Source organism: Gorilla gorilla, chromosome 11 (genome assembly GCF_029281585.2).
Source record: "Gorilla gorilla gorilla isolate KB3781 chromosome 11, NHGRI_mGorGor1-v2.1_pri, whole genome shotgun sequence".
In the NCBI taxonomy this organism is placed as follows: Eukaryota; Metazoa; Chordata; class Mammalia; order Primates; family Hominidae; genus Gorilla; species Gorilla gorilla.
This window is the reverse complement of record NC_073235.2, coordinates 52,645,001-52,668,545: the sequence shown is the minus strand read 5'-3', so window position 1 is coordinate 52,668,545 and position 23,545 is coordinate 52,645,001. Positions and strand designations below refer to the sequence as shown.

General features: G+C 38.6%; 1 long non-coding RNA gene across 3 annotated transcripts; it reads left to right on the top strand.

Annotated features, from left to right (window-relative positions):
• Positions 1 to 6,809: 6,809 nt before the first annotated feature.
• On the top strand, positions 6,810 to 22,580 carry LOC109025898 (uncharacterized). Of its 3 annotated transcripts, none has more exons than XR_008677505.2 (4): positions 6,810 to 7,075; positions 19,173 to 19,327; positions 20,308 to 20,389; positions 22,004 to 22,580. It is a non-coding gene; the product is annotated as an uncharacterized lncRNA (long non-coding RNA). The 3 variants fall into 3 exon arrangements; XR_008677506.2 differs by lacking the exon at positions 19,173 to 19,327 and adding an exon at positions 14,625 to 14,684; XR_002004856.3 differs by lacking the exon at positions 19,173 to 19,327.
• Positions 22,581 to 23,545: the final 965 nt, after the last annotated feature.

Below are 23,545 nucleotides of genomic sequence, written 5' to 3'. Positions count from 1 at the left end.
CTCTTCATTTCTTTGTGCAGATTCAAGTTTCTGACTGATATCATAGTTCCTCTGCCTGAAGAATTTTTTTAGCAGTTCTTACAGATTATGTCTAGCAATTGATTGCTTCAATTTTTGTTTGATATGATTTTTGGTTTTCCTTTCACTTCTTTTTACTAAATACAGAATTCTGGGTTGACACCCCCTGACGCACACACACTTTCAGATCCCCAGCATTTTCAATATGTCAGTACATTTTCTTTCGTTCTGGATAGTTTCTGATAGGAAGTCTATTTTAATTTTTAGCCTTGTTCCTCTGTAGATAGTATATATATTTTTCTCCTAACTTCACCGTTTTCTCACTTTTGTTTTCAAAAGTTTAAATACCATATGTGCGTGTGTGTGTGTGTATGTGTGTGCATGTGTGGTATTTATCCTACTTGGCATTCTGTGAGCTTCTTAAATCTGTGGTTTTATGTCTGTTAATATTGTAAAATTTTATGCCATTTTTTTTTTCAAATATTGCTTCTGCCCCATTTTCTCCTTCTTCTCTTCTTGGGATTTCAATTACACATATGTTACTCAGTTTAGAATTGTCCCACACTATTGGATGCTTTGTTCTTTATTCACTCTTTTCTCTATATTCCAGTTTGAATAATTTTCACTGGCCTATCATGCAGTTCACTGATTCTTTCCTCAGCTGTGTGGGCTCTACTGATGAGCCTGGCTTTATAGCTGTTACTATTTGTTTGTGTCTTCCAGCTTCTCCTTTTGATTCCTTCTTAGATTTTACACTCTCTGCTGAATTAATCTGATCTTACATGTTGTCTACTTTGTTCCATTAAAGCTAATAGCCTATTAATCATAGTTATTTTAAATTCTCTGTCTGATAGTTCCAATATCCGTGGTGTCATATGCAGCCTGCTCCCAAGGATTACCTTGCCTCTTCAGTGTGTGGGGGGGTATGTGTGTGTATTTGTCTTTTTACATGCCTTGCAATTTTTAGTTGACAATTAGACATCTTGTGTAGGGCTACAGATACAGAGATAAATCTTTTCTTATCGTTGGAGATGAGCATGCCTTTTCTTCAGCTGGACCTTAACTGTGGGTTCATATTCATCTATTCAGGAGTTGGGCTAAGTTTGGGGGTTTGTTGATGTTATATTACCCCAAGTGCCCCCCAGGCTTAAAATTCCTCTTGTGATAGTGTGTATTTAACAGAGATTATTTCCTCAATGTCTGTTATTTCATTGGCTTTTAATCTGTCTTTGTACTGCCCCCCAATAATGATCTATCTCTTGCAGCTCTTCCGGTTGAATTTCATGGCTATTTTTACTGAGTGTGTTAGGGTGGCAGTCGGGGAAGAGAGGGTTCCCTAATGCTCTGATTAAGCCTTAGTCTCAAGCTTGGCTTTGTCCTGATATCTAGAGCTACGACCTCCACGAGTGCTCTGCCTCTCTTTCACCACCAGTTCGCCATACTCACTTTTTTCTATCATACTGAGAGGTGACAGCATACTGGCAGCCCTCGCAGCCCACGCTCGCTCTCGGTGCCTCCTCAGCCTCGGCGCCCATTCTGGCGGCCCCTGAGGAGCCCTTCAGCCCGCCGCTGCACTGTGGGAGCCCTTTTCTGGGCTGGTCAAGGCTGGAGCCGGCTCCCTCAGCTTGCGGGGAGGTGCGGAGGGAGAGGCGCTGTCGGGAACCGGGGCTGCAGGCGGCGCTTGCGGGCCAGCGCGAGTTCCGGGTGGGCGTGGGCTCGGCAGGCCCCGCACTCTGAGCGGCCGGCCGGCCCGCAAGCCCCGGGCAGTGAGGGTCTTAGCACCTGGGCCAGCAGCTGCTGTGCTGGATTTCTCGCCGGGCCTTAGCTGCCTCCCCACTGGGCAGGGCTTGGGACCTGCAGCCCGCCGTGCCTGAGCCTCCCCCGCCCCACCTCCGCCATGGGCTCCTGCCTGGCCGAGCCTCCCAGACGAGAGCACTGCTCCCTGCTCCACAGGGCCCAGTCCCATCGACCGCCAAGCGCTGAAGAGTGCGGGCGCACTGCGCGGGACTGGCAGGCAGCTCCACCTGCGGCCCCAGTTCGGGATCCACTGGGAGAAGCCAGCTAGGCTCCTGAGTCTGGTGGGGACTTGGAGAATCTTTATGTCTAGCTAAGGGATTGTAAATACACCAATCAGCACTCTGCCTCTAGCTCAGGGGTTGTAAATACACCAATGGACACTCTGTATCTAGCTAATCTAGTGGGGAGGTGGAGAACTTTTGTGTCTAGCCCAGGGATTGTAAATGCACCAATCAGCACCCTGTCAAAATGGACCAATCAGCTCTCTGTAAAACAGACCAATCGGCTCTCTGTAAAATGGACCAATCAGCAGGATGTGGGTGGGGCCAGATAAGAGAATAAAAGCTGGCTGCCTGAGCCAGCAGTGGCAACCTACTGGGTTCTCCTTACGTGTTGTGGAAGATTTGTTGTTCTGCTTTTTGCAATAAATATTACTGTTGCTCACTCGTTGGGTCCACACTGCCTTTATGAGCTGTAACACTCACCGCGAAGTCTGAAGCTTCACTCATGAAGCCAGTGAGACCATGAACCCACCAGAAGGAAAAAACTCTGAACTCATCCGAACATCAGAAGGAAAACTCTCCAGACAGGCTGCCTTTAAGAACTGTAATGCTCACTGTGAGGGTCTGCGGCTTTGTTCTTGAAGTCAGTGAGACCAAGAACCCACCAATTCTGGACACAATACTAGTTGCAGCTTCTTAGTGTTTCCTGTTGGTTTTTTCCTTTCTTTAGATCTGTAAATATTAGGGCTTCCCACACTCTGAACTTGAAACTCTTTTCTTTTATTCCTTAATGATTCCCACATCAATTTTCCAATGCAGACCTTCTCTCTGAACTCTAGACTTATAGATCATCTGTCTTTGTGCATCTCTCCTTTTATGTGTAACTGATATTTCAAACACTAAACCACAAAAGGAACCCTGGTTTAGCCCTCCTAAAAATCTGCTCCCCATCTGTCTTCTCCAGCTCTTTCAAAGGCAACTCTCATTTCATTGCTTATACCCAAGCCCTTCGAGACATCCTTGATTCTTCTCATGCTCTATATTCAATTAATCAATAAATTTATTTGCCTCTACCTTCAAAATATATCTAAAACTCAAGCTACCTTTATGTCTTTTGAAATTTGTAATACCTCTTGTGGCAATGAGTAGTGCTTGACACTCAATAGATTTTTCTTTACCAGTAATAGAATCTGACTTTTGGCTGACACATGGCCTCCTATATAAAAACTATACTTTCCAGGTATGATGGTTAGTATTAGGTGTCAACTTGACTGGATTGAGGGATGGCTCGGTGGCAGCGAAGCATTAATTCTGAGTGTATCTGTGAAGGTGTTGCTAGAGGAGATTGACAGGATAGTCGGTGGACTGAGAGAGGAAGACCTGCCCTCAATGTGGGTGGGTACCATCTAATGGGCTGCAGGAATACTTAGAACAAAGGAGGTGGAAGAAGGAAGACATTCAGCTTGCTTGCTTTTCTTTTTTTCTTTTTCTTGCTTCCTTTTTTTTCTCTGTTTCTCTCTCTCTTCCAGAGCAGTACCCGTTTTCTTCTCCTGCCCTAGGACATCAAATTCCAGGTTCTTTAGCCTTTGTACTCTGGGACTTGCACCAGTGGCCTTCTGGGAACTCTCAGGCCTTTGGCCTCAGAGTGAGGGTTGTACTGTTTACTTTCCTGGTTTGGAAACTTTTAGACTTGGAGTGAGTAATGCTACCAAAGGCTTCCCTGGCTGCCAAGCTAGCCATGCTACTGGCTTCTCTCATTCTCCAGCTTGCAGACAGCCTCTCATGGGACTTCACTTTTATGATTGTGTGAGCCAATTCAATTCTCCCTAATAAACTCTCTTCCTCATATATATATATATATATATATATATATATATATATATATATATGTATATAACCAATAGGTGTTTGTTCTGTCCCTCTGGAGAACCCTGATTAACACACCAGGCTTTCTTGTATCTAAGTGAGGCCAAATAACTAATTTCTGACCAATGGTAAGTAATCACAAATGTTATGCAAGCTTTGAAGGGGAGGAATATAGATAAAATGGCTGGAACAAAAATATCTCCATATGGGGAAGGGCAGGAGAACCTTATAAAAACACTCAAAACATTATTCAAATCTTTGTGATTTGAATACTAATGACTCATACATTTAATGTTATTTACATCAGATGGTGCAATTAAAATTTATTTAGGACCAAATTTGAGCATGCAACAAAGGTGAACATTCCTTACTCTGTCAAGAAGGGAAAAAGGAAAGAGAGCAAGTAGCATTTATCAAATACCAGGAGCTCTGCTGTGGCTTTTTTCATGTTGTCAAGCTTGGTTCTTACAACAACTCTTCTTGGCAGGATTATTATCCATGTTTTATGCAGAGATATGATCAAGGCTCTGGAGGTTCACTTAAAATGGTGCTGAAATGGCAGGACTCGGTTTGACCTCAGTGAATGAGTGTGAATTTGTTGATTTAAATAATAGATTGGTTTAGTGTAGAATATATTGAATTATCCCTAATGTCCCACATGGTTTTGTTTAGCAGAAATGCAGTTTCCACCCCTCAAAATCTCATGACTTTTTAGTGATGAAATCATATGTGTGGATTCAGTACAGGGTCTGAGACCTAAATAATTTTCTTAGTTCATTTTGGCTACTATAACAAAATACCATAAACTTTAGGGCTTGTAAGCAACAGAAATGTATTTCTCACTGTTCTGGAAACTGGGAAGTTCAAGATCAAGGTGCCAGCAGATTTGATGTTTGGGGAGGGCCCACTTCTGGCTGTAATGTCACATAGCAGAAAAGGGGCAAGGTAGCTCTCTGGGGCCTCTGTTATAAGACCACTAATCCCATTCATGAGGGCTTATGATATAATCACCATCCACAGGCCCCATCTTAGACTATCTCGTTGGTGTTTAGATTTTCAGCATATGAATTTGAAGGGCATTCAGACCGTAGCAAAGATGTTTAAGAGAAGCTAATTTTCTGCCCCCCTACACCTTCCCCTTCTAAGGAAGATTATGTAAGAGCTTTGTTATGAATTTTTAAGAAAATATTTGAATATTTTAAGAAAATATTTGAATATTTGAAATGTTTGAATGTTTGAAATATATGAAATAAATAAACGCAAATAAAGCATGCCCTAGAAATGTTTCCCTCATTGCTCAGTGTTTGCAGTAAGTATTTGATCTAAGTGTGTTTCAGTTTACTGATTTGCACTGTAAGCCTGAGGGACAAATAATAAAGGTTTGTAAAATAATACCAAGAAAAATGGAAACCACAGCTTTCAGATAAGAATGCTTGGTATGACTCATCTCCTGGTGGAATCACCAGAGCAGGCCCATTGTACATTTCTGCCTGGAGAGTACACCTCCACCACAGCCCAGACCTTTCCCCATCCGTACCCTCAAATTATTGGTAAATATAGTGGGCATTTGTCAGCTGTTCGTTTGTAGGTAGCTTTGGTGAAGCAGCAGTTTCCTCCTTGCATATGGCTTTAATTTGCATACTGTTATATATGGCCTTCCAAGTTCCAAGGGGTAAATTCAACTATGTCTCTTTCATACTAAAATTTTTCTTAGATTTAAATTTCATCAACCTGCTCAACCCTGTAAAGAAAAGCAACAGAACTAAGTCCTCAGTTTCCTTTTTTTTCTTTTTTTTTTTTTGAGATGGAGTCTCGCTCTTTCACCCAGGCTAGAGTGCAGTGGTGCGATCTCGGCTCACTGCAAGCTCCGTCTCCCAGCTTCACACCACTCTCCTGCCTCAGCCTCCCGAGTACCTGGGACTACAGGTGCTCGCCACCGTGCCTGGTTAATTTTTTATGTTTTTAGTAGAGACGGGGTTTCACCACGTTAGCCAGGATGGTCTCGATCTCCTGATCTTGTGATCCGCCCGCCTCGGCCTCTGTTTCTAGTTTCTATTTCCTATGTGGAATTTTTAAAAGAACTATATTTTAATGATAAAGAGGCAAATTCCATTTGGCAGCACTTAGGATACAGGGACCATACTTGGGAAATATTCATTAACATTCAGTAATTTAAGAATCCTTAAGGCCTAATTATCAAAGTGAGTTCAATTACCACAGGCACCCATTCATTTAATTGGCTGGAAACACACAAAGAAATTAAATGATACCAATGCCAATTTGGCCCCAAAGTCTCATTCCGTATTTATTTATCATTTTTATAAGAAGGGTGTTCATGGTGATTGCTGCTAGTTCCTCTGCTGAAACAAGCCCACAAAACCACAAGAGCAGCTCAGCATTCTTTGACCTACTCGGGAACCCAATTAAAATTAACAGGCCTTGCATCTTCATATATCACATGTTACAGATTGTAAATACTCATCCCATTTGAGAGCAACAGAATAACTGGGTTCATAACAAATCTCCATAAGTCTAACTGATATTTACCAGTTAGGGAAATGTGACTGGTAATGGAGAAGAGACTGAGAATAAAGGAGCCTCTGCAGTATGATCATCATTTCACCCTGTCTAGAAATACTGCTGTGTCATTTCTTTGCTCCTTCAGAAAGCCCGGGAGTTCCTGTGCCAGTTGTCACCGATGTTGCTTCCACTGGCTGGAGGTGCTGACTACTTTGGCTTTTTCCCTTGGGAGGTCAGACAGAGGTCATGTGGGAAGCATGCTTTGTTTACCCAGAGAGGACCTCCTGTTCTGTCCCTTGGCATGTTTACTTTCCTGGTTGCCTACTTGGAAAGCCCTATGACTGCTGGCAGGGAGAGCTCTGGTCACTTTCACCACCTTCTCAGATTTTCAGCTCTTGGGGCTTCAGTAGGACCTGCCTTTCAGTAACTTTCAGAGGCATGGGGAGCCCTTCCCTGAAAGAGGGGAGAAGGTAACATCTTAGAAACTGTGATAAAATGATCTCAGGACCCAAAAAGAAAATGGACAAGCCTGGCAATGAGAGTTTGCAATGTGATGCAATCACAGGCAATACCAGGGTGGAAATTGGATGGGCAGCTTTCTTCTCTCTAGAAGATTTTCTTTCCAAGTCCATTCTTTCTTTTCATATTTTCATGTAAGTGTGCCTTCTTTTTTGTATCTCTTCTTTATGCTAAATTTACTAACCAATTTTATTAATGTATGTTACAGCTCCTAGCAGATGTTGAAGAAATATGAATTGGTTATGATTTACAGCCTAGAGAACTGATTAAAAAAAAACGCTTTTTATTTTTTTATAAAGTGCTTTTCTGAGCTTTAACAAAAAGGCACAGGTTGTTGGAAGGGTATCAGACACTTAAATTGACAGAATTCTGAGGATCATCTCCTTCCTGCTGCTTAATATGAGTACAGTGTCACAATTTCAATTTCCGAGACTCAACATTTACCAGGGCCATTGCCGGCATCATTGTGGATGCTGGTGTTCATTCTGTCTTCCAATTGGCAAGCCTTTTGATTTATTTAGCATTGAAAAGTCAATGGTGAGACTTACATTCTTTCTATCCCACTTTCAAAAACTTGGCAGTGTCTTATTTTCAAAGTGGTCTGATGGAATGAGAATGGGGCTCTTGAAACTGCTTGATTTTCCCGCATGAATTTTGTTTAAACCTTCACCACAAATTGGTTAACATGCAGTATGTTGCCAAAGGATGCAGCCAAGTCTTTCCCTTTATTGTTCCGGAAAGTAAGACAACACAATGCCATCCCCAGTCCACCTCTCTTTTTAACCAGTGACCCACTACAGTAATTTATTTTGGGTTATAGGTCCCATGAGTTTACACATACATTTTATTTTGAAGTGAGAACTACTTCAGCTAGTGCTTTAGCAGAAATTTTTAAAAGTAAAGTCAAAATTTATATAACAATCTTGGGTTAAGTCTCTAGTAATCAAGTCCTAACTCCCTTGAATAAAAGATAATAAAACCAACAAATACAAGAAAAAACAAGAAAAAAAATGATTATCAAGAAGCCCATGGCTAAATTAAACCCACTAAAGCTGTAACTGAAAGGGTTTATTTGTGTAAGAAAGCCAATTTCTGTCTTAATGCAAGCCTTTTACATCCTTAGATCTGGGCACCCAATTTGTTCTTATTGATCTTCATCTCCAACCTTAAAAGCATCTCTTAAAAGGCTGTTCGTACAGCCTAGAGAATAACATCTATAAAAGGACCTTTGAACACCAGTATTGGGTCAAGCTAACTGATGTCTCTGACTGATCGACTTACTTTGACTACCACACACAACTATGTTTTCTGGAATCCAGAGTAGCAGAGTAGGCAGGTATATTGTGAAGAGAGAAACTCAGAGGGAGAAGGAGCAAGGGAAGGTAGACTAGTAAGCAAATTCTTTAATTACAACTTCCTACTTCAATTCAGCAAGATGATTATTGGTTCGCCTAAGAGTCAATAGTGCTCCAAGACTACAGACAATAATGAACATCAACAAAGACATAGCATGAGTATGTTTAAGTTTTAAAGTTTATATATATAAATCCTACCACAGAGCAAAGTTCAGGAAATATAGTTATGTGAAACATCAAAACATAAAGCAATCTTTGGAATATAATTTTACAAAAGAAGTAAATACATTTAAAAATTGGTTTTTTTGCTGAATGTTTGCTGCTATTTCAGGCCGTCAGTCTAAATTTATGTGGAACCATCAAAAAACCATATATATAAAAGTATATAGACTTTGTGTGGGATTTACTGGAAATTATCATATGTGTATGTATATGTAGTAATAGTAGTGAGTATTTGCTGAATGTTTACCATGTACCAGGTGCATGTAACTGGTATACTATGCATGAATACTTCTGGGGTAATCGAAAGACTTGTTTTGTTCTGTTTTTTTTTTTGGTATACTGCTATTCTTTTTAAAAAGTTTAATATTTTAGCCTGCTTGGGCAGTATCAATACTTTCTTTACCAGCATCCTAAGTCTACTTGGGGTTGTACAGATACTTTTATGTGAACAATCAGAAGATCTAGTACATAATAAATCAAAGTCACCGTATAATTTAACGTCAAGTCCTCCCTGCTTTCCCAAGTTCCGCAAACCCAAAGTGGGAAAGGGATGTGTCTGGCTTTCCTCTTTCATTCACTTGCTTGCATACTCTTCTCTGCAACCCACCTGTGATGATTAAATCTATGTGTCAACTTGGTTAGGCCGTAGTACCCAGATATTTGGTCAATTATTATTCTTGATGTTTCTGTGAAGGTATTTTTTTTAGATGAGATTGACATTTAAAACAGTGCATTCTGAGTACAGCAAATTGACCACCATAACATTGTGAGCCTTAGCCAATCAGTTGAAGGCCCTAATAGAACAAAGACTGACCTCCCGCAAGCCAGGAGGAATTCTGCCAGCAGACTGTCTTTGGATTCTAACTGACACTCTTTGCTGAGTCTTCAGCCTGGCAAATGTTGAAAAATCTGTCTATTTCTCTCTGGAACACTTGCTTGATTCTTCCCAAATCTCATTGCAGAAGCTAGGTGCACTCACCCTCTTGCAATAACCTTGAACACACCAATGCATCCTTGCACTGGGTGGTTGCATGTGACTCCTTTCAAACACTGATGCTCCCTCTGGCTTTAGCTGCCGGGGTCGTCCATCCCTCTCAGGCAACTCTATGTGACTGTACATGTACCAGGTAACTTTCTCTCTCCTGGATAGTCAGCATCTGCTCCTCAGAAAAGCAACTAAACCCTTTGCCCTGACAAATACTTGCTCCGCAGGCTGTCTCTAACCCATAAAAATGGTCCTGCCTCTGTTTCCCAGGCACTGAGCCCATCTCTGTTTATTTACCTTTCCTGATCCCTGAAGCAGGAGTGAGATCCACAATGTTCTTCAGCCCCAGACACGGTATAGACAGGTCTCAAAATATTCACATTGAATCCCTTTCTCAGTTCAAATTTACAAAACAGTGGGCTAAAAGGTAACAAGACCACACATCCCAGCCATCCACTCCCAGACAAATTCTAGGGACCAGTCAGCAACAGATCTTTCCAAATAAATCTCTTCGTAACTAGTTCCTTTTTTTCTCCCCTCTGCATTTTATAGTTTCGAAGAAGCTAGAACTTCTGGAGCTGTGTAGCCAATTCATTGCACTTTTCTTTGTGTGTTCTAAGTTCAGCTTTACCATCACCTTGAAACCTACATCTATCACACAGATACTTCAGTGAAAGCAGACATACAAAGCCATATTTGAATTTCTTGCTATACACCATTTTAAGCATTAAACAGAAATTGCCTTGTTTTATTCCTGCAGCAAACCCAAGAAGCAGGTACTTTATTATTCCCATTTTACATATGATGAAACTATGCCAGATGTATTAAATAACCTGCCCTGGGTCACCCGGTACATGTCAGAGCTGAGTTGGAGACCCAAGGGGTCTGATTCTGATTCATGATTGTAACCACTGAGACATTATGCCAGTCACTGAATATTTAATTGGCATTCTTCCAAAATGCAAGTGTACAGCATGATTGGTGAGTTTACAATTTAATTAACTTTTGTAAGGAAGAGAGATGCATATTTCTAACATTCAGAAATCAATCAGTGCTTTATAAGACCAGAGCACTGAGCACTGGTTATCTGTTGAATACCTAGCAGGAAGTAGGGGCTGTGGGCAGTTTGGAGGATAAAGAAAGAAGCACAGGCTTGAGCTATTAATCCAGTACTATGGATGAGAAGAGGAAGGTATGACTTCACTTGGACCTCATCCATTTCAATTCTTTTGTTAAAGTAAGCTAGTCTACAAAATGGAGGCATATAGAAAGATGGAATAGGAAGTCATGTTATACTGTACAATTCCAGGAAGCTGGGAAGGCCCCTTTCCCCCAAAGACATATTCTCCCTCTGCTTTGGGATGATTAATATCTCACAGCCAAAGACACTCATTTTTCGTTTAAACTGTCTTGGCTTAAGATTGTGTTGCACATTCAAATGCGGTGCTTCTGGGAGAGTTAACACCTTGCTACAGGTCTTCCTTTACTTTTTCTCTATAAGTGTTCATCATCTTTATTAAAGAAAGCAGGTGAGGAAAAGGACAAGGAGCAAAATTCATGATAAAGTAAAGAGGAAAGCGTGTTTTCACCAAAAGTGAGCTGTGTCACAGACCTCATTTGCCCACTCATGAGTTTTACTGTTGTAGAGATCAGCTGTTTCCAAGCTGGGGTGGCTGTAGATCTTTAATGGGGCACATTGAAGGGGGTTCTAAGAGGTGCACCAATGCTGCTGTAAGCCAAATAAATAGTTGTCAGTCATAGTTATAGCAGGGAGAAAAAGCTACTGTGCTACAATTGACTGAAGTATGGGCAGATTGCTCTGAGAGGGCAGGAAGAAAGACACATAATGGGGCTTTTTATATTAATCACAAAACACACAATAATAACAAAGGGATTGAAATTTCTCTGTGTCATGAAATAATAGAGATTTTCAACTTACCCCGATGTCAGAGACAAGCTAAGTTGGAATCCTCATTGCTGTGGTGGAGGGTCTGAGGCAGGAGGAAAGGTTGTTGATAAAGGGGTGCTAGACGTAGGAGAAATTATTGGTTAAAATAATTATTGGTTAGAAGAGAACAGATCACTACTCAGGAGAGGTTGAGGTGGGAGGATCACCTGAACCCAGGGGTTTGAGACTGCAGCTATGATCTCCCCACTGCACTCCAACTCCTCCATCTGCTAAAAAGAAGAGAGCAGATCCCAGCTAGATCCTGAGAAGAAAGGGGCAGGGGGTGGGAGTGTGAAATAATATTTGGTAAGGCATGCTTGACACATGACTGGCCAACACAATGTGTGATGTTCAATTTTAAATGGCCTCCCTTGCTGTGGTGTGATAGCACCCTGCTGTTACTCCCAGATCTTTACCGAAAGTCTTATTTATGCACAACACTATTGTATGGGTAACATTTTAGCCAGTGAAGGGGAGGAATTTGTGTCCATGCCTGGGGTAATGAAATCAGATGGAAGGATGGCAGTCATGAAAGTCAGGTGAGTTGCGGGGAAAAAGAAACCGAGTTGGAAGGAAGAAGCAACCTACTCAGGAATCTTCAGAACATAGTGAGCGAACCGCAGACAGCTAGGATGGCTACCTAGGAATGTATTTTGTTTGTCAAAGGAAAGAATGACCATTGACTACAAAACAGGGAGAAACTTAGGTGACCTTGTATCTACCACTGTTTTTCAAATGTATGCAAATGCAATTGCACTTCATAGTATATATAATATATAAATGTGTATTACACATACGTACATAGGAGCTTTTGAGCATTGTGTATTTTTCTGAATTAGGGAGACTACAGTCACATAGGAGATGGCAATAATTTTTCATGTTAAAAAGGAATACACTTAAAAGGGATGAAAAGAAAAGCCTGAAAAATCTCCTTTGAAGTTTTCAGTACACCAATAAGAAATCTATGAGAAAGGATCTGAATTTAAAATCCATGAGAAGGTTTAGTTTCCCCATGAACAGGGTGGCTTCTCCCACACTGACTTACTATGATCCTGTTTCTTCTCAGAACACGTGCTTTGAGAACCATTGCATTTCATTTCTGTACCTTCATGGGCTTCAGGCCTTGACATTAAGAAAAAGATTGTCAGAGATAAGAAAAATGTATTAATCTGCTCCTCTTGTTTTGATTGCTCTGCTTTTAATTTTAATACACGTATTTTCTTACATAAATAGGGTGTTTAACCACGATTCTCATTGATTAACTTTTCCCCCCAGTTACGACTATCCTGTCAAGGTCGGGGTCCCTAAGGAAGCAGCTGAGAGAACATATACTGCACACATTTGCCAAATTATTCTGTAGGCTGAGAAATTAACTAAAAATGAGTAATATGCTCTCAATTTAAACCTGGCAGGGGGGAATTGTACTTTCATACCCAAATTGGAATCACATTTCCTCCACGGGGACTTTTCCAGCTTTTGGCATAGCCTATGAACAAGGCAAGCTTGGTTCCTCATGGTATAACAAAACTGGGTTCACATTACAGCTTCCTGTGGTTTAGTGAGGACGGCAGGGATGAAGATAAAACTAATGGGAAAGCCCTGGATTCCCTTTTATCACCAAACACATGAGCATCAACAGAGCCTTAAATAAAGCCAACACAATCCATTCTTAATGCTCAGTTCTCACAATTAGCACACTCCCTAAGCGTCTATAATTATAGTTGGACACTTTTTGGGTACATTTTTTGGGGATACTTGTTGGGCATCCTTTTTCAAAAAAATGTCTTTTCTGAGTAATTAAGGGTACCTGCAACAAAACATATTACTAAGTGGCCCTTGAAATTTCTACAATTTATTCTAAGGTATAATTTCTCTGTCTCTGGCCTCCAGTCATTTTATTGCTAGAGGGATAGATGAGACAGGAGAGAAAGGAAGAGAAAGAAATATGAAATTTATCAGCAATCACGTCATTCAGCACCTGTTGAAAGTATATCAATAAATTTTTGAAGTATATTTTCTTTAAGCAGGATTTGAAGCTCCTTGATGGGACATTAAATTTTGTCTTTTATTCATCTATCACAGTAACATCAAAGTAACTCTCAACCACAGCTGCAGACTAGAAACGCCTGAAGAGCTTTTACATCGTATCAGTGTTTAGGCCCCATGCAGACCCCTTAAGTCTCCATCTCTTGTGGGTGAGGTGCAGACTTGAGTCATTTCTGAAAGCTCCAGGTGATTCTATTGTTCAGGCAGGACGGAGCTAGCTCATTGCTTTACCTAGAATAGGTGTCATTTGCTATTTTAAGGAACCATTAAATCTTTTTAATCACCCCCCAATTCCCATGAAAATAGCAACACTTCACAGATTTAACACAGTTTTTCTGTAATAAATTATCATTAACCTATCCCATGGTTAATTGGATAAAGCTTTTGTTGAAAACAAGCAAACAAAATAAAGCCACTACCTTATTTGCACCTCCATTTCATCCTTCTTGCAAAAGGTCCCTGAGATACCTGCTGATTAAAATCCCATGAGGTGCCTTTGCACACATGACATATTCCTACACATATACCTTTAATAGTCTCCTTATTTTTAAAGAAAGACACACAAAAGGAAAATGAAAGAGGCTTACTTGAATATGGCACTTCTGACTGAATGGTCAGAGTACAATTTAAGAACATTTTGTCGTGATCAAAATTATAAAATATAGTTCAAAGTCATATTAGTTTAAAATAGTTGAAACCAATTTTTGGAAATGTCTGAGACAGTCTTTAACACAATCGATTTATACAAGTGCAATGCAATATTTCTGCTTTCTGTGTATGAACTCCCCAGAGAGATTAGTTTTGGTTTTCTCTCCTGGAACACGGAAATATAGAACCTTGAGATGTCTGTGAACAGTAAATGACGTAATGGAGGAAAAATCGATATTTAGGTTGCAACACAATATTCTGGTATATGGTATTTTTATTATTGCTTCACCTTATTAACCTTAAAATTTTATATGCAAATGAATATTTTAGCTGGGAAATAATGCAAATATAATCATTAATTGTAACTTTTATTAAGCAATTACTAGGTACTCAACTTCTTGTTAAGTACTTTACATGATTTCATTAAACCTTCACAGCAACCCAGTAAAGAAAGTACAGTTATTATCCTTATTTTACAGATTTGGAAACTGAGGTTTATGGGTTGTAAGTCTTCCAGCAATTTCAAGTGAAGGTTTCCGGTAGGTGTGAAAATACTTAAATTTTTCTGCAATTATTGGTCTAAGAATCCGGACTGATTTGTTCCTCTTTATATCTTTGTATATTCTCATATCAAAGACAATTTCATTTAGATGTAGATGCACGGTGAGAGCACTGAGAAAAGGAATGCCACTGTTACTTGGTTCACCAGAGTCATGCACCTCAGGCATGCTAGATTCCAGCTCCAGATGACAGCCATTCTCTCCATGGCCTTTCCTTGGACTCCACCAGACACTAAAAATAAAATAATTGCCTTATTCTTATATATCGATTATATGATACGTGTGCCATCCTAACTTAAAAGACAAACTCTAGATGTAGGGCTTCCTAATTCTTCAAATGAGGTATACTGTACTAAGGTTCCAACTCGTTTTCTTCTTGTTTTTCATTTGAAATGGAAGCATGGTGACAATGGAGATATTATTTCAGGTGATAAAGGCCTGTGCAATTGTACTATGAAGGTAACTCTCAGGCAGGGCTGAGGAGAGAAAAGGAGGTGACCTGAGTGCTCTTTTACATATCCACAAGGTGACCAGTCCCATCTTAGAATGGGGAGTAAATTATGCCTAAATCCAGTATCACATGCAGCTTAATAGATAATAAGCAAACACCATCGCAACCGTGTGCTGTTTCGTTACAATGCCATCTTTGATTTGTCTCTGTCTACCAGATTCTAGTGATTTTAACGAAGCTTTACCATTCTGCAAAATTACTAATTCATTGGCCTATGTCTCAAATGCATTGTATATGATAGAATCATCTCGAAAAAGCAAGAGAAATATATCCATCCTAATGCTGACTGGGACCTCAGTTTGGATTTTATTGTAGCTTATATTTTATTTCAAAGTTACTTTATCAAAGCATTTAAGGGATGCAAACTTTACCTTTTGACACCTAAAGTCAAAGTACTAATATCAGGAATGGTTTCAATAGACTTCTGCAATTCATTGAGGAGATCATAAAAAATAGCTTGCTTCAATTTGCAAAAGCTTTGAGGACAGAAATGAGGATGAAACAATCATATTTGTTCAGCCTTTTCATATATCCTCTGTTGAAACCTCATGACGACCTGGGAGATTTCTTAGAAACAATATTGCAAGTGGTTGATTTATTGGCATGGAGGGCAACAATATGAAATAGCCAGGGTCGGCACACTACTTTCTTCAGCAGGAAATCCAAACGGAGATCTGATTCTGTCTATTTATCTGAAATGATTTACTAAGTGATTCATTGCTTTGAGTTTATAAAGAACTGAGGTTTGGCTAGGAGTGTGTAATGTTTGGGAGGGTATGGAATATCAACCACATGGAAGAGAAACAAAGGACTTTGCTAAGCAGTACAAACCCTCATGAGCAATATTAATGTTGTCTTCTGACTATGCCATATGTACAAGCCTTACAAAAGACTAATGTCTTCAGATGTACTGTGATTAGCTTAAACCATGTCTGTGTTCTGGACAGCCCATCAGAGCCTGCTGGCTCACAGCCCACCATGACAGCCTGAGTTTGAGACATTTGCATCAAATCAGTTAAGTACTGCAGAGTCTCCTGCCACATTTATGTGGATGTCAGTAAATTTGCCACAGAACTCCATTAAAGGTCACCAAATTCCACTGGGGAAAACTTGGTTTCCAATTCTGGCCCTGTCATTTCCCTAATTTGTGACTTTGCACAAGTCCCTTAATTTCTCTGCAGCATTAACAATCTCAAAAGTATAACAGCAGCAGTAAGGTGTTCTCACAGAGCTAGGGTGAGGCTCAGACAAGACCATGTGAAAATCCGTTCTGAATTGGCAAACTGCTACATGTTAGCTGGCCTCTTTCTGCACCTACACCAATCCCCAACCAAGCTCTGTCACCACTTAGCAGCTTTGGGGGAGGTAGTCTGTGGCAAAGCTAAACCACATTCTCCATAGAGCCCTGACTCCAAGGTAACAGTTGAGATTTGCTGAGCTTTTCCATCGTATTCCCTTCTTTTCCAGAACCGTGGATTTCAGTAGAAAATGCCTTGACAAGAGTTTAGCTGACAGGCTGGAAACCAGAGCAGGAAAGATAATGTGAAAGAACCACATGAAAACATACACATTTCTTCAATGTGAATAGGAACATTTTATGCTTCTGTTGATACTTTTTGTTCCTTTTTTATCCTTTATCATTTTTCAAAAAAATTATTTTAAAAAATAGTTTATACTAAGAAAAATAATATAATGAATAAAGGTATAGAAAAAATATAAATAATCACAAAACCACCACCCAACCAAATAAAAAGAAAGTTATCAATGCAATAAAAGCCTACCCCTCCCCTCAGCCCTGTGTATTTCTTCCCTATCATAACCACTGACCTTCCCTTTTAGAGTTAGCTACTATCCTGAATTTTATATTAATCACTATCTTGTTCTGCTTTACAGTTTTACTACCCAAGTATTCATCTTCAAATAACATAATTTACATTTGAGAACTATCTTCAGATTTTATATAAATGAGATCATGCTATATATATATATATACATATGTATATTCTTGCCTTTGATTCAACATCATGTTTGAAAAAGTCATTCAGTTGGTTGCATGTAGCTGTATTTTATGAATATTCACTGTAGAATAACATTTTATTTGTAAATATACAGTGCATTTTGTATATTGTTATGCTGTTGATGGACATTTGGATTATTTCCAGTTTGTGGCTATTAGAAACAATGATGTTTGAGAAAGATTCTTACACTTGTCAATATGTGCAACAGTTTCTCTACTGTAGTCATGTTCTGTGAAAGGATGTGCACATCTTCAGCTTTACAAGATAATACCAGGTAGTTTTGCAAAATACTTGTACCACTGTGCAATTTTAACAGCTCTTGGCTTTTCTCTACATGACATCATTTAGTATTTGGATTTTATCTTAAACTAGATTTACAATTTTTTTTTTTTTGAGACAGGGTCTCACTCTGTTGCCCAGCCTGGATTGCAGTGGCATAATCTAGCTCACTGCAGCTGCAGCCTCGATCTCCCAAGCTCAAGTGATCCTCCCACCTCAGCCTCCTGAGTAGCTAGGACTACAGGCATGCACCACCACACCCAGCACATTTTTTATTTTTTTAAATATTTTTGTAGAGAGAATTTGCTATGTCGCCCGGGCCATCGTTCTTCCTCGCCCTCCCCAAGTACATGAGCCACTGCACCCAGCATGAAAAATTAGTGATTATAATTTTAGTTCTTTGCTCTTCTGACATAGCCTTGGGACATGGTCTAAATTAAATATTATTGGTGCTCTGGGTGGGTTTATAGGATTGGCCTGTATATTTCGTGTGCTAGGCCTGCCATAACAAATTTCCACAAACTAGGTTGCTGAAAACAACAGAAATTTATTCTCTCACAGCTCTGGAGACCTGAAGTCAGAAATCAAAGTGACAGCAGGGCCGTACTCCCTTGGAAGGCTCTAGGGGAGAATCTTTCCTGCCTCCTCCTAGCTGCTGGAGGCTCGCAGTGGTCCTCGGTGCTCCGTGGCCTGCAGCTCCTCTCTGCCTCTATCTTCACATGGCCTTCTTCTCTGTGTCTCTGTGGGTCCTTTCCTCTGAGTGTCCTTTCCTCTTATAAAGACACCAGTCATTGCATTCATGGCTTACTCTAAATCCAGGATGATTTCATCTGGAGATCCTTAACTAACTACATCAGCAAAGACCCTGTGTTCAAATAAGGTTACATTCACAGGTACTGGAATTAGAACTTCGGTGTATCTTTTTGTGGAACACAATTCAAGCCACTATAGCTTGCGCTGAGGGAAGGGAAAAGGAAGGGAGGAGAAAAATTATTAGCTTGTGAAACAATTACTACACATACTATATAATTTTTGATTGCTTAAGATGTTTGCGTTTCTCACAGGGTAGAAGTTAAAAAGCTGCCCACACAAGATCACACACCTGCTTTAAAAAGAAACTCTTTTGATTCTATTAGGTTGCCTTTGCATATGGGCAAGTAGTTGAAAGAAATAGGTCAGGGTTCTGAGGAGGTCACCTAGGGCATGTGTGCCCTACCTTTGCACCTGAGTCCCCTACTGAAGCATGAGATGACAACAGTGGTAGAACTCAGAAGATGTCCTGGAAAGGTGCCATTTGTCCTGGGGACACTCTGATTTTGTGTGGGTGATTTTCTGTTTGCTAAAAGTCCTGGTCTTCATTCTTTTACAATTTGGTAGGGCAGACCTTACTGTTAGAAGGGAAAATATCTCATGGTTGCCGGAGCCAAGCTAAAAGCTCCACTGATTGAACTCATCCCGCCCTTCATCAGCCTTAGTGCCGTGACTCACACCTTTATAGAGTTTACAGTGTGGGTTCTACTAAATGTGGGAGCACCCTGTTAAAAGTCAAATGTCTCAACTGGGGTTGGGGTGTTGAAGGAAGAGGACATTAAATTATTGTTAGACATCACTACTTGAAACATTGGCTTAACAGATAATATCTTACTATTTATTTGGCAGAGTTCTAAGGTGAGTGTTAACCTTGGAATCCATAGCTTCAGGGGCAGGGAGTATGGGGACCAGTTAAAGAAGGAATGGATTAGAGAAAGCAACTTGGTGAGATAACACCTCCTATCACAACACCAGAACCTTTGAACACATCAGTGTCAGACCTGGTAAGTTGCCATCTCTTGCAGTTAAGACCAAAGACACCTTTCTCTTGATTCTGTCTTTCTGATATTTATCAGCTAGGACTAAATCTTGGCTCCACCTTTTACTCCAACTCTTGTGTATGTTTCTCTCGATTCTTGATGATTTCTGTCTAAAATAATAGGTAAATGACTCTTTAAAAAACTTTATTGCAATATAATTTATGTACAATAAATACAATTACGTGAGTTTTGACACCCGTATACACTCAAGAAACCATCACTACAATGGAGACCCGGCATTTTTATCACCATCTCCCTCCCCAATTCCTCTTTCCTCTCTAAAATTGATTTTACACATTGCCTTTGGCACCAGGCAACCACAGGTCTACTTTCTGTCATTACAGATTATTTGCGTTTTCTAAATTTTATACAAAAGTGTAAAAATAACAATGCTCTGTTTCTTTCAATCAACATAATTTTGAGATTCATCTATGTTGCTAAATTAGTAGTTTGATCTTTTTTATTGCTAATTATTATTTCTTTGTGTGGACACATTGCAGTTTATACATTCATCTGTTTTATAGACATTTGGGTCGCCTCCCACTGATTTTTGATTATCAAAAAATAATTGCCATAAACATTTGTGTACAAGTTTTTGTGTAGCTATATGTTTTCATCTTAGGCAAATATCTAGGAGTGGAATGTCTGGGTTTAATGGTAGATGTATGTTCAGCTTTAGCTGAAGCTGCCAAACATTTTTCCAAATTGATTTTACCATTTTGTAGTCCCAAGAAAATAGATACAAATTTTAGTTGCTTTATATTCCAACCAACATTTGATGTTAGTCATTTTAATTTTAGCTATTTCAATGAGTATGTAGAGGTATCTCATGGTGATTTTAACTTTTTTCCCTGATGACTTATGATGTTGAGCACTTTTAAATGTACTTATTAGATGTCATGTGTTCTTCTCTGAAATGTCTTTTCTTTTTTTTATATTTACAGCAGCTTTGTTCATAATTGTCAAAACTTGGAAGCAACCATGATGCCGATATCCTTCAGCAAGTGAACAAATAAATTAACTATGGTATGTCCTGACAATGGAATATTATTCAGCACTAAAAAGAAATGTGCTATCAAGCCATGAAAAGCCATGGAGGAAACTTAAATGCATATTACTAAGTGATAGAAGCCAATCTGAAGAGGTTACATACTCTGTATTCCAAGTATATGGCATCTGGAAATGACAAAACTATGGACACCAAAAAAAGATCAGTGGTTACCAGGGGTTGGGGATTGGGGGATGGATACCTGGAGCACAGAGGATTTTTAAGGCAGTGAAACTACTCTGTGTGACACTATAAAAATGGATACGTGTCATTATACATTTGTCAAAACTCATAGGATGTACAACAGCAATAGCAAACTCTAATGTAACCTGTGGACTTTGAGTGATTATGATGTGTCAACATAGGTTCATCGGCTGTTAACAAATGGACCCCTCTGATGGAGCTATAAATATGTGACAACTTAAATTCTGCTTAAAAGACTTTCTTTCTTTCTTATTTCCTTTCTTTCTTTCTTTCTTTTTTTTTTTTTTTTTTTTTTTTTGGTTTGTTTCTTGCATCTTATGTTATCTCTATGGTAAGTTTAGCTAAATGAAAAATTCCCAGGATTGTAAACTGATTGATTAGAAATTATTTGATTTTTCTTTATTTCATTTTATATTACTTTTTAAGACCCAGTCAAGGAACATTTCCATATGATGCGCGTGTATCCATAGAATTATATCATGGCTGCATATGCAGTTTTAGCCTATGCTATAAAATGCCTGCTTTTTTAAAAAAGATGTCATTTTCTTAGAACAGTTTTAGGTTCACAGCAAAACTGAAAGGAAGTTACAGAGATGTCCCGTATACCCCTTGCCCCCACCACACATTTGAAATATCTTTTCATATCTTTTCCTCATTTATTAAATAGCTTGTTTTTCTCATTATTGAGTTGTGATATATCTTTATGTATTCTGAATAAAGTCCTTTGTCAGATCTACATATTATGAATAACTCCTCTCACTTTGTGGCTTGCTTTTTAATGTTCATAATGTTGTCTTAAAAAGAGAAAAAGGTTTTCATTTGATAAAATACAATTTTTTTATTTTTAAAATTTATGATTTTGTGTTTTCTGTGTTCTGTGTAAAAATCTTTGCCTATCCCAGGGATACAAAGATTTTTATTCTTTTTTTATAAGAAGTTTTATAGTTAAGTTTTACCTTCAGGTCTGTGATGTATTTTAAGTTAATTTTTTCATATGCCATGATGTAAGAGATAATGATCCTTTTTATATAGATATCTGTGTGCTTTCACTCCAGCAGTATATAATCGATAAGTATTTCTACATATAATCTATCTCTATATCTACATTAATCTAACATGAATTCATATTAATGTCTCCTACTCTAATCAATTACCATATAGATCATTCTAGCTATTGTCAGGTTTTAGATTTTAGTATATATAATAGTACACTAGTTGTTAGTGGGTTTTACTTAGTAATTCCATTTGTTTAATAGCTATAAAACTATTCAGAATTTCTCTTTCACGTTGTAGTTTTGCTAATTTTTACCTTTAAAGGAATTTGTCCATTTTATTTAAGTTCTCAGGTTTATTTTACTTCTGTTTTTTTGGTCCTTTCTGTGTTTCAGTGTCTGTCCTGAAGACGCCTGACTTGGTGCCTTTGCCTGACAACTCTTTAGTGTTTAACTAAAGGCAGCGAAACCATCCCCAGACATGAATTGGCATGAGCAGAAGAATCACATTAAAAGATTGGCTAGAAAACCTATTGCTATTTAAAGACAAGGATTTATTAAAAGTAAGAGCATCAGTGGTGCATCCTTATGTCCTCCCTTTCTTAGAAAATCAGTTTTCATAATTTCTCTTTGAATCTGACAGGCTTTAATTATATAACTGGTAGAGAAATTTAACTTTGATTTTCAACATGCAAGAAAAAGAGCCAGGAAACTATATGTATATATTAATGTATTAGCTAATATTTAGTGCAGAGAAGTACAAAGGAGAAAACAAGAGTTGGATAATTTTCCTTGTCAGATAACTTTTTGGTATTTTTATAAAATTAGCAATGTATGAGGCTAAAAATATACAAAAATGTACAAATCAAAAAAATAAAATTCTTTTCCTTTGTCCCCACCCCACCTCCCAGGCTTTCTCCAAAGTGTAACTGATTGACGGTTTTATATATCTTACAGTGGGGGTTGGAGGTCATTGCGTGTCCTTGTGTCTTTCTTTTCCCTGCACATTCGTATGTTTATTTCATAACAAAATAATCATACTAGATAGACTGTCCTACACTTTGCTTTCTTCACTTGCATTATGTGATATTTCCATATAATTTCATACAGGTCTAATTTATTCTTTTTAATGACTTTACAGTATTTTATTATTTTACAGTCCCACATCCCTGCAGATGGACTTTGGTCGTATATAGTTTTAATCTTTTACAGACAGTGCTGCAATAGACACCCATATGTGTGAAGATAAGGCCATGCCACACACAAATAATTAAACACACATATTAACATAAAATTTTTTCATGTATATTCAGGGGCATTTTTAGAAGTAAACTTTATTTGAGTGTGTATATATGTAGTAAAATTATTGGGTCAAAGACATGTTTATTTTATATTTTGATAGGTATTGGCAAATTTTCCTTTTGTAAAATTATACCAAATTATTATCTCACTTACAGTTCATGAGAGCTCACATTTCCCAGCTCTCTAACAGCTCCAGATGACTTCAAACTTTTAAATTTGTTGTCTTCCTGAGAAGTCAAACATGATATCCCATTTATTTTTTTATTTACATTTTCATGAATGAGTGAAACTGAATATCTCTTGTATGATAACTATTTATATTGCTGTCTGTAAATTGCCACTTCACATCCTTTTGTCATTTTTCTGCTAGGTTGTAAGTCATTTTCCTATTGGGTGATTTGAATAAGCTGTCACTAAAAAAAAAATCTATAAATATGGCAAAAATGTTTTTCCTTGATCTTTTGACAGTGTTCATGTTTTGATAGGTTTATAATTTTTCTGTTAAGGGGAAAAAAAAATCCCTTAACCATATAACTGTGTACTTTCCAAGAAGTATTTTTATTTTTCCCCTTAAAGGTATATCTCACTATGTAGGTAGAGATTCTTCTTTCATTCAAAGAATAGCTCAGTATTCTT